Below are 15,770 nucleotides of genomic sequence, written 5' to 3'. Positions count from 1 at the left end.
CTTTCTGTTTTGGTGTGTGTAGTGCTCAAGTGTTGGCAATAGTGTAAATAGTTGGAGTAGTGGAGCTTGGCTGGGATGTAGGAATCTGAGCTTTTCATGTGTCTCATTTTGGCTTACAAAAACTTTTGTATATATTTGGATTTGTGGAACTGAGTTATTCTGATCTAAATTCTGCTTTCGGTCAGAATCATTAGGCGTAAAGGATACAAATTGTGAAGAGCTATTCCCATACTAGGTACAATTTGTTGTAACACAGAGCAACTTCTTTGTTCCTGTATGAGCTGTGTCTCTATTTATGATTACATGATTGCATAATTATATAATTAGCAAAGGTTTTGCCTTGTTTTTCCTGTAGAGTACTCTAAAACTTCCCTTTCTGCTGTATGGGGTGTGTAAGTTTGTTGTGTTTGGTCAACTAGTATCCTTGGTGTCGTCTTTGCTGTACCCTGAAATGATCACTTTCTTCCTGCTTGTACGTACACAGTTAAAAAATTATGGGCAGGTGGGAGCTAACATGATTATTTTGGTACTACTGTAACACTTCTTCTGTACAAAATGTAAATTTTTATTTATGCCATTGGCAGTGGTGTTAAAGAGAAGCTGATAGGTGTTTTGTTTTTACCGAACCAAACAGGAATGATCCTTGGTAGTTGCATTGCTCTTCACTAGACACCTATAGCGCACCCTGACAAATGAGAATTAGATTAAATGCACACAAAAATGGTGTAGTTTATATGCAGCTGTATTGTCTAAGATTCTGAATTTCTGTTTCTGCCTTCAGTCTTTTATTAACGGTATTTTGTTCTTGGTGGTTGAGAATATGGTGATGGCATTATATTTAGAAGGTACAGTTACGTCGGCTCCAGCTGCAGTTTGATTATGCCGCTTGCATCTAGATGAGTTTGTCTCTAATGTATTTATTTTCTCGGGTACCTCTTTCCCCTCCCCCCATTCCAGACTTTCTGGACCTCTGTGCTCCGCTTGGCGTTTTCTCAATAGCTTGTGTATTTAAGGTGGCAAAGAGGAAAATCTCCCCAAAGGAAGGAGGAGAGGCAGTCTGACTGTGCTGTTCTGCACTCGCACCTGAAAAGCTGACGAGAAGTGTTCTTCTCATGGGACTGAACTGTTGCCTGGGGAGGCTGGGTGTGTGTCCCTATATGTAGTTTGCCTAATAATTTAACGTAGTACAAATATTGCACCACTGAGCTTATCCTCCTTTGCTTTATTAAACTTTCTGGATGAAATCTCGTGGTGCTAATGGAACTGTGTGTATGATCTTAGAAAAGTGTTAGGCCCTCTTTTTTTTTTTTTTTTAACCTGGAAAATTTAGAAACAATGAAGTAATAAATTGGGGCAAAAGAAAATCTGTTCAGACTGAAAACTCTCCAGCAGAAAATCACCATTCTTTTATTTTTATTTTCCTCTCTTCTGTAGTGTAAATCATATGCTTCATTGTGAGTTTTGCTACTTGGTAAACCTTTTACGTCCCCCAAAACATCCTTACAAATAGTAAAAACCAAAGATGAAGAATACTTTTCCTAAACAATGAGAAGTCTGCTTGTTAGATTAGACCTTTTAATCTGTAAAATATATAATTTGTGACTTGGTATGTGTAGCCAAAAACACTGCAACGCTTCTCCCCAAGACATAATCACTGTTTTCTTAAGCTGTCTCAAATGAATAGGTTTCCTTTAATATCTTTTAAGAGGCATTGAAAAAATGGAATGATCATATTCATGGGGAAGCAATGTGAGCTGAAAAAGCACAGGAATGGTGTCTTCCAGTTTCTTTGTGTGTCATGGTGATGTGACAGAATTTGAGTAGCTAGTAAGTGAAGGCACCTGCTAGAAATTCACCCCCTTAATGTATTTTTTTTCCAAATCTACTCTTTGGTTCTGTGCCAGGGAGCTTTCTCAGTTGGTCTGGTTTTGTTCAACTGAAATCAGACATGTTTGTCATGCGTTTTCCACGTTGAGGCGATGCGCCTTACAGACTGCTCGCTGAAAACAAAGAATGAGGCCCCAGTAATTACACTGGCTGAGGGGAGAGCAGGTTGTAGCCTGGGAATTTGGGGTGGAATTTGAAAGTAATTTCAGACATCCTTGATGATTTTATGATTTTAATTTGGTTGTGCAAATTAATCTGAGGGTTCTGTGATGGGTATGTACTGTTCTTGGAGATGGTATTTGCTATGTCATTTTGAGGTCACTCACCATCCTCACTCTCAAGGTCACTGGAGTTGAGCAAATGTTTTATATATGGGGTTGGTTTTTTTTGGTCCTCCAGAAGATGTTTTACACTGCCCAGACTTTGTAGACTGCCTAACTACTTGAACTGGGCACACGATGAGAGACTGGAGAATTGAAGTTTGTTATCACTTTATGAGGCATTATATATTAACTAGTGTTGCTGCTTTATGTTATGGAGAGAAAACTATAACCAGTATCTGGTTGCTAAGAACGGTAACAAAGTTTTGGACGGCAGGGAATGTTTTTAGAGATCACACTGGACTAAGACTGACTTACTGTGTACTTTTTTTAATAGTGATGTGGGAGGCATATTACACTTAAAATGACTCAAAGCAATCTTGATGAGCTATTTTAATTTGGAGAACAAAAAAACCCCCAAACTTTCAAAAGGAAAAAATGGAGAAAAGCTAGTTGTTTTGACATGGTTTTGTCCTGTTAAAGTATAAAAAAGTGCAAGAAAAGTATAAGCGTGTATGTATATATCTACATATCTATATTGACACACTTACATGTATATGTACCTATAACAATGGATTTTTCCTAGACTGGCAGAGGTGGATGGTTCTTTTGCTATTTATTGGAAGGACTAATAAAAGACTAAGGGTACTGGTAACAAACAAATATAAGCTTCTAAATAAGCCCTATGATGTATCTATAAGAACTTTCTGAAATGACAATTTTTGGTGAAATGCAGCATAAGTAGGCTTTGGTATGGAACAGTATTAAAAATTTTCATGCTAAATCGTTGCAGCAGCACGTAAGAACTAACCAGTCACACATTTTCTTAAGCTTTTAAAAGAATTTCAACAGCATGAATTGAACTGTCACAACAGTGGTAGATGTTCTTATAGGATTGCACTTTGCGATAATTTTCCCTTTGTACTATTAGGATGTTGGGTACTGTAAACCTCAGTGGGCTCAGTGAATGAAAATGGAACATCATCAAAACTAAATTCCAAAGCCGGCAAATCAAGACACAGAAATACTACTAACTCTTGTATGATTCTACATTATAAAACTACTGTGCAACACCACATACGGCAACAACTTTTGTGATTTCTAGATGAAACCATATCATGGTTTGTGCCCCCAAAAATCAGTTATGACAAGCAACCTTAGCAGAAAGAGAGATGACAGTTTGTGGAGATCTGGAGCACTTAATGTAAGAATTACTAGTTATCATGGCAAGGTTTTGGTGGTGGGGGAGTGGCTACAGGGGTGGTTTCTGTGAGAAGCTGCTAGAAGCTCCCCCTATGTCTGACAGAGCCAATGCCAGCTGGCTTGAAGATGGACCTACTGCTGGCCGAGGCCAAGCCAATCAGCACCTCTGTGATAACATATTTAAGAAGGGAAAAAACAGTTAGAGCTTTTGCAGCCAGAGAGAGGAGTGAGAAGATGTAAGAAACTCTGCAGACACCAAGGTCAGTGCAGAAGGAGGGGCAGGAGGTGCTCCAGGCGCCGGAGCAGAGATCCCCCTGCAGCCCATGGTGAAGACCATGGTGAAGCAGGCTGTCCCCCTGCAGCCCATGGAGGAAGGATGAGGGGGTGTAGAGATTCCACCTGCAGCCCGTGGAGGACCCCACACCGGAGCAGGTGGAGGCACCTGAAGGAGGCTGTGGCCCATGGGAAGCCCACACTGGAGCAAGTTTTTGGCCGGACCTGTGGAGAGAGGAGCCCATGCCAGGGCAGGTTTTCTGGCAGGACTTGTGACCCCGTGGGGGACCCCATGCTGGAGCAGTTTGCTCCTGAAGGTCTGCACCCCATGGGAGAGACCCACACTGGAGCAGTTCGTGAAGGACTGTAGCCTGTGGGAGAGACTCCATGCTGGAGCAGGGGAATGATGAGAGGAGTCCTCCCCCTGAGGAGGAAGAAGCAGCAGAAACAAGGTGTGATGAACTGACTGTAACCCCCATTCCCCGTCCCCCTGTGCCGCTGAGGGTGGGGTGGAGGTTGAAGCCGGGAGTGAAGTCGAGCCCGGGAAGATGGGAGGGGTGGGGGGAGGTGTTTTAAGATTTGGTTTTGTTTCTCATTCCTCTACTCTGTTTTGCCTAGTAATAAATTAGATGAATTCCCTCTCTAAGTTTGGTCTGTTTTGCTCGTGACGATAATTAGTGAGTGATCTCTCCCTGTCCTTATCTCGACCTACAAGCTTTTTGTTGTACTTTTTCTCCCCTGTTTAGTGAATGAGGGGAGTGAGAGAGTGGCTCTGGTGGGCACCTGGCCCCCAGCCAGGGTCAACCCACCACATTATTATATCAGTGATGGCTGAGACTTTCATCAAAACAGTGCAGAGAGATTGGAAACTGAACTAAGCTTGACTGATGTAAGTGCCAAGTACAGTGTAGCCTTCTGTTTTGTAAGGTGTTGCATAGTCTGATCAATTGAAGAAAAAAAAAATTAAACCATGAGAAAAACTTAAGCATGTTGCTGAATACAGGCTTCATTGATCTGAACCCTAGTAACTTTTGTGCAGAATTGAGAACAGATTTAATGTTGCAGGCCTTCTGAACTGAATGTTTAGGACCAGGCTACAGGCTAGACTTTCAAATGAATATGCTAGTGGCCCACTCCAACAGCAAAAAAAATTTCTGTTGCTCCTAGAGAATACTGTAAGAGGTGCTCAGATTTTGATCAAAATACAGAGGTAAACAGGGCAGAAGAACTGACTGATTATAAGGAAAAATAATAGCCTTCAGCTGAATATTCAGAGGAGCTTAAATCTCTTGGCCAGTAGTGCTCTTGACAGTCCTGTTATTCTGTTTGTCAAGTTTAAATATGTGTTGTAAAAATATACCTTGCAAATCACTTGCAAATGGATATCTTTTTCAGGTGAGGTTCTTTAAAGGTAAGTGACTTTGGATTTCAGACTTGCAAGCCAATTGCCAAACAAGGTTGCAGTTGCTATAAAATTTCTCTGAAGTGTTAATATGGTAGAAAAAATAGCAAAACTTTGGATAAAAGGAACATGATGAAAACTATTTGTCATATACATTTTTAAAGGATGGATACAAACAAAACTAATATAACAAACATAAAAGCATAAATTTTCCAGTGGACCGTCTACAGACTATGTGAGATGCAAAGAAGCCAATAAAGGGCTGGCAAAATTCCATTTGCTAGGTATTAAAAAACAGGGGTCTTTCACTGATAGGTGAGGTATGCCCGCAGTCTGGGGAGGATATCATAGGAGGGTAAGCAAAAATTGCTGAAGGGAGACCAAGAAACGTGTTATACTGCTTTAGTCATTCATTGGTCTGTCTTATTTGAACTGGTTTAGTTTCCACAGAGCCTATAAATTCTTTCTTGAAGGTTCAATAAAATTATGTAGCCCTATAAACATCTGAGCAGCAAATCAGACTGTGGTCAGAAGTTTGGGTCTGTGACAGGAAGAAAATAATTAAAATGATTTCTTGAGAAGGAAGGGCAGACTGAATATTTTGGCAGAAACTTAGACACTTTCATTACTGGTATTAAGGGATGAAGGTCCTCTTGTGGTAATTATACCTCTCGTTCTCCAGCAAAAGCAACTGACAATGAAACTTCTAAGGGAATGAGACTGGCAAAAAAAAAAAAAAAAAGGCAAGCAGTAGAGAACACTGGAAATGCAACTGAATTTCCTTGTGGATATTAAATGACAGTAGTGGAAGTAGAATTCTTATTATGTCTGAATCTGTTTGCCTGGGAAGGGATGGCGAGTAGCTGTTCTGCACGTTCCTCCAGAGCTCTGACTGCTGTCGCCCCACTGTCCTTGCAGAGTCTAACGGTGTATTTCACATAACTTGATTTGGGGCCTATAAATTTTTTGAAGAAAAATGTTAAAATTACTTCGGCTGTGCTGTATGTGGGTTTGGTGGTTTATTCTAAATTTTAGAGAGTAACATTGCTACTGTGTGTGGAGGGTTTTTCAAGTGACCTCACAGAATAAAAGGCTGGAGCTATTACTACATTAGTGTTAGCAGTTAAAAGACAGGGAAGTGCAAAGTAGTATAATTAGCCATTGAGATGCTTTCTAGGTGAGTAGGTTAACAGACCTAACATGATTTAAGATAAAAATCCTTGCCAGGGGAAGTATTCTGCTTAATGTTTTACTGAAGTAGCATCCCTTTCAGTTGTTCTTAGCTCTTTAGTAAAGAACACAAGCTTCAGCACCCGGCAGCCTTGGGTCACCTTTTTATGGTGTAAACAGCCAAAGTACTGTGAAAGGAAAATAGAAATTACTGGCAGATCCTTTTGTAGAGCCACCAGTGCTGAAGCCAGTAGCTGTGTTTGCTCCGACTCTCTTATTCCAAGCTGTTGCTCTTGCCCTTCTCCTCCTCCCCACTCCGCAAAGCCATGACGAAGTGCTAGAAAGAAACTCTGTGTTTCAGAGAGCTGTGGAGTGGTGGGGAAGCTGTGATCTATGGTTTAATCCCAGTGGCTCCCAACGCATGGCTACTGCAGAGACCTCAAACTCTGTGTGGAATAACAAAAAAACAATTGCAGGCTTTAAAACAATTTGGTGCATTTGCAGACATCGCAATCTGAAAACTGCTTCTCGTTTCAAGTATTGAATGTTTTCTATAGGATAATGTGTCTTAACCTGAGACATAGTCTCAAGTACAGTGCAGTCAGCCTCGTGACATCTGGACTAAGTATCAGTTGGAAGAAACATATCTTTAAAACTAGTGACCCTTCTACATCCGATGCAGATAGAAATCCCATTAAATTGGTATTTTTTCCAGATGCACTGCTTTGGTGAATTGTATCACATCTAGGAGCTTGGAGGAGCTAGAGAGAGATAGATTTGCTTTGTATCACAACTTAACTTCATATTTGCTGCTGTTAATAAAAATTAGCCCAGTGCTTTTTCTGTAAAAATCTGTATGTTCCTACAATGTTCTGTATGCCTGCATTTTAGACTGTGATGCAAAGGTGCTGATTTTGGTAACAAGCTAGCCTGGTAATAGAAGAGTCTCAATGCTGTGCATCATGACTATGGTAATAAACATTCATTTCACTCTAAGAGCAGAACTTGCGTGCTAGTTGACTTTTTTCATTTATTGAAATCACTGTAAAATACCATATTTTCCCTCCTAGTTTCAACTGGGACATGAAAGTGAAGGGCTGCTGAAGGGAAATGTGAAAGAAATGCACTTTTGCACATGAAGGACAAAATACTTCAATAAATTTGTTGGCATAAGGATAAAAATTGGAGTATGGTTTCATCTCCCAGCAAGTTGTCTTCCCCCTCGCTTCCCTCTCCTCACTGCTTTCTCCATTTGCTTGCCTTGAGCTGATCTGAATTACGATAGTATTCCGTACAGGACTGCATGGGCAGGGCTGCTGTCACAGTCTGACCTCCTTCAGTAAAAGAATGGCTGCTGTCTTTTGTTCTCTGTGCTAGTCGGCTCAACGCAATATTAGTAAGTAGGACAGTGTATTTTTTTCTAAGTCATAATAAATAAAATATGCTATCTGTATTTTTTTATTTTCCGTGGATCGCTTTGTCTCAGAGTAGATCTGATCTAGTCTCCCCAAACACACCACGCCATCCAGCAACTGAAATGACTTTAAGAGAACAAATTGGGTTATGTTGGCACTGTAAGTATCTCTTGATGTGACTTCAGAAAAATCGACATTACCCATAAGCACGAAATTAAGAAGTTCATTTCCAACGGGAAATGTCAATCTTTGTGTGTGTGGCGTGGGAGAGGAAATGACATTGAATATTTTTGCTCACCATTTCCCCGAAATCTTTCATATATAGCATCCCCAGAGACCATTTTGCTCAGAGGAGCAAGTATTCGGTGACTTCCTACAAAGAAAAAAATGCCAATGCTTCCTTTAGAGAAGTTATAGTGGAGTAGATATGCCTTTTTCCTTCCTCCTGTGCTCTCGGACTGCTGCCTTGGGCAGTATTTTTATGTTTTTATAAAAAGATATAAATATTTTTATACTGCTACTCAGTAGACGTGATTGCTGCCCAAGACGTTCAACAAATATTATTGATCAATAGAATCTATATATTTAAGACCGAAGAAAGTTTGTTTTTCCTCTGTGTTCATTTCTTTCTTATTTCAAATGTGAGTTGTGTGGATCATCTGGGATGAAGCTGTTTTCCCCCTTGAGGCCATTTACGTTATTTACCACAAAACCTTACTTGTGCAAATATTTTATTTTTTCTTCACAAAAGTACCAGGGCACCAGATGCCAGCAGCTGCGATCTTTTCCGTAACATCAGTAAAAGGCAAGGTGGTATATCGTGATTTTTGCATACAGAAATAGGCATTTGTCTCTGGGCAAATACATCTGCGCATTCAGATGTCAGCATCAGTTTCACCTGGTTCATGCATGTCAGCCAAAGCATCTAGAGTCTTAGGGACACATGGTGAAGAAGAAACATGAGAGCCAACAGTTGCAGAGAAAATGGGCTTGTGGTGTTCATTGAGAAGCAGTTTTTAGAGGGAGTACTTCTAAAGCACTTTTTTGTATTCAGGGAGCCTCGTTCTGCAAGATTGGAACTCTCTTGCTTGCAAAGCAATGCTGATGAACGTCCAGCTGCAATACCGAACAGTAACGTAGGCTGTTTTGGTTAGTGAGAGGTATGGTGTAGTGCTCAGCTTTCCAGAGGAATCTGTCTGCTCCTGCAGCTGGGTGTGAAGTGCACTTTTCTCGAAATGTGCAGTTGCTACAAACAAGGTCTGGGCTGCTCGCAAGGCTGATCCCGGAGCTGACAGGAGGGGTGTGTGATGGGTCTGTTGCTGTGGGAACTAATGAAGTTCTAAAGTCAGCAGTAAGATTTCCTTCTGCTTTGATCCCCTGGGGAGGATGAGCAAGTCCTTTTCAAATGCAGATCTTCAATGTGTAGGCTACTAGAGGGAATAAAGATGGGAAGGAGAATAAATCTGTTTTAAGCTTCAGGCATTTTCAAATTGGTTGTGCTACTGGTGCCCTTTTTAACCTTTCTTTTTTTTTTTTTCACTTCGGCAAAGCATTCCCTTGACTAAGCTCTGCTGTGCTAAAATCAGTCTGGTGTTTGGAAGGATTTTTCTTTTCTGCGTGCGGGAAGTTGGTGGTTTTTGGTGGGAGTCTACATTCTGCTCTCCCCAAGGAAGGGGAAGTGAAAAGCTTCCTGCTCCCCCAGAACCATCATGTGCAGTTTTTGACCTTTTCCAGTAATACATATTGGGGGGTGTGGTGGGTGTTGTTTGGGGGGTTTTTGGTGTTTTTTGTGGTGTGGTGGTTTTTGGTTTGTTTTTTTTTTTTCCCCAAAAGCAGCTAGGAGCACAGGATGTGGCATCGGGGGAGGAATTCTGCCAGTGCCAATACGGAGCTCTCTTCTGCTGGGCTCAGGGACTTACGCTTCTCTGTGTTCCCTTCTTTTCCCCTGTTTGTGAGAGCCCCCGCCTTGTGATTTCATCACCTAATGCTGGCTTGCGGATAATTAATTTTAGATTTATTTTTTTCCTTAACTGGCAGAAATATCTTATTCTACAACTTGTCAGCTGTGCTAAACTACTAATTACGAAGTATGTTCTTCCAACACTTCTGAAGTAGTTGTTTCTGTGCAAAAGCCTATAAAGCACTGAACACCTTTCCTGCAAGGAGATACAGCAATTTGGGAACCAAACTGCGTTCAGGGGATGTTTAATTTAATGTTCAAACTAAAAGCTCACTCTTACTGCTTGCAAGATGATGTTGCCTGCTTGATGATTTAAAAGCTGACTTCTACCCAAAAGGCTTAAAATTTACTTTATGAAAAAAATGTTAACGGCTAGGTCAAGATTGCTGCAGTTGGAGGGGGTACTTCAAATGTTGTTTCTGTGTTCCTCTACTTCAGTTCTCCGTGTAGCAGCTGCCAGTGCCCGCTACTAGTTCTTGAACCGGAATCCTCGGAAGGGGCAGTAACGGGTGAACGCAGGAGAGCAGCGCTGCTGGAGGTGTGATCGGGCCTTAACGCAGATACAGTTTTATAACATCTCTCTGAATTGCCCCAAACCTCTGTGGCTTGGGCCTGTTAAGGGGAGGACAAATATTGTCTGCCTTGCAGGTGGGGCAGTTGTGGTGGGTCTGTTCACATGAATGCTCATTGAATCAAAATACGCATTTTATTCAGCTATCACTACCAAGGCTGTGCAGCAGTCTTAATTTGGGATTCACGGTAGGATTTTGGTGCTGTAGTTCCACTGACTTCAATGGCATGACTTCTGCTTATCTGGGGAACTGAAAAAGGAGCTGGACCCACCGTTTTCAAAGTTTCTTTTCATTCTAGTTACTAAGTAGGTCGTGACTTTCGCTTACCATGTGTTTCTCATAAAAGCCCTGGCTGCCTTCAGCGCTATATGATAGGTTGTCTGGAAGCTAGAGACAAAGTGCGTGCACTCCGCTAGAAAGACTTTCCGAAATATCCTGTATACGGTAGCTGAAGTTGCCACATGCTACTTATGCTACAGTGTCTGCATGTGGTCACATTTACAATGTTCACACTGCAGCATTCACAAGAAAACCGTGTAATGATGAAAGGGCTTCAGTGCATACAGTATGATGTCAAAACAAGTTAAAAATAAACCTATGAAACATCTAAGGAGTGGAAAAATCTAAAAGGCTGTGCAGGACAATGCAAGCCTGTATTTTTGTGGACGGTGGCGGGGAAGGGAGAACTAAATGCACGTCAAAACAAATACACTGAAGGATGTGAAAAATGTTCTCTCCTTCCAGATTTATTTTCTGTAACAGAAACCAAGATTGAGAATTAAAAGAAAATGAATTGGTGTGTTGTGACAATGTAGAATGGCACGGTCTCCAGCTTGTAGAAAGCAAGTTAGAGTGATCATCCAAAGCCAGCACGTTACTAAGCCATTTTATTAAACTTAATGTTTATTTTACATGTGGCAATAGCAAACTACCAGGATTTTAATGCTGTAGGGGTTTGTTTTGTTTTTTTTCTTTGTGTTGTTATTTTGCTAATGGTTATAAACTTTGAAGCCTGGAAGCTGACCACTTGCATGTGAAAATCACCTTCATGAAAAAAAAAATTAGGGGTTTATGTTTTTTGCTTTTTTTAATAAACTGTATGTTTTTTTCAACCCTGCTGAATTTTAATGCAAAATCTTTTAGTTTCAGTTATCATAGGATACTATTTGATATTCAGATCATCTCCCAGTTTTTGGTGTAGTTGGTCCTGTAACAGCTATTGTGTTTTCCCTTCATGGGGAGCAGGGAAGGTTGTGCCGCTTGCAAAGGGTGCCTCATCGCTGGCATGGCGTAGCTGTCTTTAGTGGTTTTCCAGAAGGGACGCAGACAGACACCTTGGTAATATCTCCAGGAAGGGAGGGAGAAACGTTTGCAGAAACTATTGCCGCAGTGTAGTTGAGCTGTAGACCAGACAGATGAGCTGTTGGGTGTCTGATGCGTTCTCCCTCAGAAAAGGCTCAGTGCCAAGGTATCTGACGGCATATAATTTATTCACTACTGGAGACCTAATGGATCAGGCTGGTGATTATGCATCAGGACTACCGTTTCTGTCTTAAAGAACAGTTTCCTACAAAGTTCAGAGGTAAACTTAGATGAATGACAAAGTCTAGGCACCAGGACTTTGGGCTAGATCCTGCAATGCATTACCTCTGCAAAGAGGTAACTAAATAGCCAAGAATTCTGGGCTTGACTCAATACTGGTTAAAATCTCTGCTGAACAAAAATTACCAATCCTGATGAAATTTTTAATAGCTATGAAATACAGAGATTTAGAAATCACCATTCTTGTTATTTAAAAAATAAAATAAAATTTGAAAACGGCAGAGTTCATTTCATGTACATGGGTTGTCTTTTTTTTTTTTTTTTTTGGTCACTTCTGTACTAACTTTTAATAAATGACTCTATGTAATTTGAGGGAAGGGAATAATCCCTGGCAAGGAATAGAGAATTTCTGAGTAAAGAAGATGAGTATAAAATCTTCCCACCTATGCTCTAGCATGGCTTCCACCATCTGACATATAGATGTGATAGCTGAAGAAACTATGTGATCTTTTGAGTGTTTTTTGGAATAGGAAGCCTTTTCTGACGGAGCCTTAGATGGATGGATCAGAAAAAGGCAAATGTCTTGCTGAAAAAATCTATCCTCTCTACATCTAAATGAAGTTGAGACTGTAAGGCTTTTATAAGGAAAAGCTGATGAGTAAGTCTTTTGAGTTGGCATAAGCACATAATAAATCTAAATCTGCACTCTGTAATGTGACTGACTGTATAGCAGGGTGGATCTGAAAGGCTATAATTTTGAAATTTGTGGAAGGGTTTTGAAGTCCATTCTCCCGTTCTGCACCTTGAATTAATCACTTGCAACTTATACTTACGTTTTGATTATGGAGCACTTGAGTAACATACATTGCAATACAGGATCTAAATTTATAGTGGACATGTATTAATCTGTGTGAGAAAAATGTTTAAAATCCTATTTGTAGTCTAAATAGAAAGAAAATATGTAGGAAGGTGAGAGGGCTCTAGCTGTATATTTAGTCCTTAGTAGCTGTGTAGCACAGGCGTTCAGAGATGAGTAGGAATAGTCTTCCCAGTAACGAGGAAAATTCTAACTAGGGTATATGAATTTCTTTGTTCCCGAGGCTTGTTCTGTAGAATTATTCTGAATTCTTCATTAACAGAATTACCTTGAAGTAAATGAGATCTGGCTCTTGCTTTCTGTAACAATCATAAAAAATCTGAATGTTAATAAACAATCATGTTTTATTTATACCCAGGTATATTTGATCTGAAGTCATCATGTTAACCAAACTCAGCAACTGTTATAAAACTAAGGCAACTATTTAAGGGTATAATGTCATTCTGGTTTTTAAGTAAGTAAATCTGAATTTTGGTTAAATATGGTGGAAAACTTAGAAGTAAATCTAAAGAAACTCCTCTAGACACAGAGGAAAAAAAGACATGGAAGTATGAGGATCCTGTGCTGTCCACGTAAGACTTACGCAGTTCCATGTGCCAGTCTCAATAAGCAAGGAGAAAAAACACAAAAAAGAAAACCAAGATGACTGTATCCTATATCTTTTCATTGGATACATAGGATCACTTTCCAACGATGCAGGAAGAGCATTCAGAATTTTACACAAAGTGATGTTATTGTTGGCAACTGGGGAATGAATGTGTTTGTAGGTAGAAGGGCGTGGGGGCAGTTTAATTTGGGGAGAATGCGTCCTACCTTTTGGTAGGACCAACTCATGAAGCTGTAAGCATGCTGTTTATTTGATCTGCAAATCAAGATTCCTTCCTCTTGATGAGGAACCAATAGCTACTGTAGAAATGGGAGATCTGGAGCATATTGTGAGGAACATGAGACTCTTCAAGCCTCAGTTAGAGAAGGGGAGAAATCCTAGAGCAATGACAGTGCAAATTAACTCAGTTGCACGTTTTGTTTACTGTAGAAGGTTATCAAAAAGTTTTGTAAAAATGCTGATACGCCTTTGCACTAGTACTATGGTCAGAAAAGCTAGTTGCAAATGTCTTTGCAAACTGTTTTTGGTTGTTTGGAAGGGTGGGGGTGGCAGGATCAGAAGACAGCGCTGTCAGTCTGTACCAGAATGGGAAAGCTTTTGCTTGCCTTATTTGGTTTCTGGGTTTTGTTCTGGTTGGTTGGTTGGTTTTACTTTTTGTTGTCAAGGTTTTTTTGTTTTGTGGTTTTTTTGGGTGGTTGGTTGGGTTTTTTTGTTGTTTGTTTTTTGTTTTTGGTTGTTTTTTTTTTACTTCTGTGGCACAAGACTTAACTCTTAAAGGACAGTCTGAAATTTAATACCCAAATAAAGGAAGAAAGGCTGAAAGGCAGAAGGAATGGAGGATGTAATGCTCTAGAATTTTTAATTCTTTTTTGTCGTTATTCCATAACCCATTTTTCTTCCTGCTAGATTTTGTATAATTCTAGTTACATCTTTAAAAATAATTCCTGTGCCAATGGTATTACTTGGTTTTCTTGGAGTGTCTGGCAAACTGTGACTGTAATGTAGTAGTATAAAGCGCAAGGTGAACCTACAACTGCTTTTCTAGAAGTTATTGCTGCATGTGCTGCAAGTGTCCCTGACAGAGCTGCGTTGAACTTGGAAGCTCTCTCACTGGTGTTAGGCTCAGCACGAGTTTTCTCCCAAACAAGGATGAAAGAGTTTGCCTTGGTTTTCTTCTTCACAGAGATAGCCAGCTTCCTGCCATTGTTAACAAATGAAAAGAAAATATTTGGGTCTTACCTTGCTAAACTGCCCCAATTTCTTTTTTTTTTTTTCTTCCCTGGATTGGCCGAATATGAATTTGCGCTCCCTTCTAGAGCACATGGAGTTATGAATGTTGGAAGTTGTTCTCCCCTCAGGGGCAGGGCTCCGAGGCTGCAGGCTCTCACAGGCGCGTGGTGGAGTTTGGTTACAGGGAGCCTGTAGTGTTCCTGCAAAACAAATTTGGTTTTAGCAAATGATTGCTTTCTGATTAAGTCTTGATTAAAGTGTAACTATTCACATCTCTAAAGTTCAGATTTCTCTTTCCTGGGATTTTCTAGAGACATAGCACAGATGTGCCTTCTTTAACAGCTGTAGGGCTACTCTTCTTTTCTTCTCCCACCCTGTGGGCCAATCCAAATGCACAGTTACGTACACTGACAGCGTCTCCTTTTTGTTGTTGTTAGGCACTTTGTATTGTAGCACCATATCTGTCCTTCGAGAAACCTTGACTTATCCGTGGTAATGTGTTCTGACAAATACACATCATGATATGGGGAATGATTTGACTGTACCTTTCCCCATGATAAATTTCTCATTACTGCTGTGCCTACAACTCTGACATTTTCACCATTTCTGTGTGGAAATGGAGGCTGGCCCACAGTCATTGAGACTCTTTAGGCTGTCCCAGAGGCATTCTCCCATGTCACTGGTAAATATGATAGATTTCTTGTCTAGAAAGAAGTGAAAGGAAGGAGACAGGAAGGGGCTAGTGTGTCCCTTCCCACTCAAATGACAGCAAACTCTACTAAGAAAATCCTTTAGCTTTATGGGTTCCATTTATGCAAAATAACTATTCACGTTGCATACCCATCTCCGTTTCTTTTCTCTATGGATAGAAAACATCCCTCTTCCTGCAAATTACCAGGTGGAATAGAGTGACCACATGAGATACACTAGCATGAGATGTTGTACAGCAAAATCATTAACTACCAATAGATGCTATTCATAATGTTTTATAGATGTTATACTTACCTGAAGATAACTGTATAGCAAAGTTGAAAAATAACTTATTTTATGACTGACTGTATCAGTCTTGATTCTGCCTGTTGGATGCATGTGGACATGCACATATATGGTTGATAATTCAGGATATATTTGCTGCATTTTATCTGTTTGCCAGAATCAATACTTTACAATCATATTTATCTTTTTGATTATAACTGGTTTTCAGGACTTGACATCTATTCTGAATAGATCTGTTAGCATTCTTGGTTTTGAATGTGGTCGTTTTAATTTGCTTTGCTATGAAAAGAGGTTATACTTAAGATAGAAATATACA

Source organism: Grus americana, chromosome 4 (genome assembly GCF_028858705.1).
Source record: "Grus americana isolate bGruAme1 chromosome 4, bGruAme1.mat, whole genome shotgun sequence".
Classification (NCBI taxonomy): Eukaryota; Metazoa; Chordata; class Aves; order Gruiformes; family Gruidae; genus Grus; species Grus americana.
Note: the sequence above shows the minus strand (reverse complement) of the source record.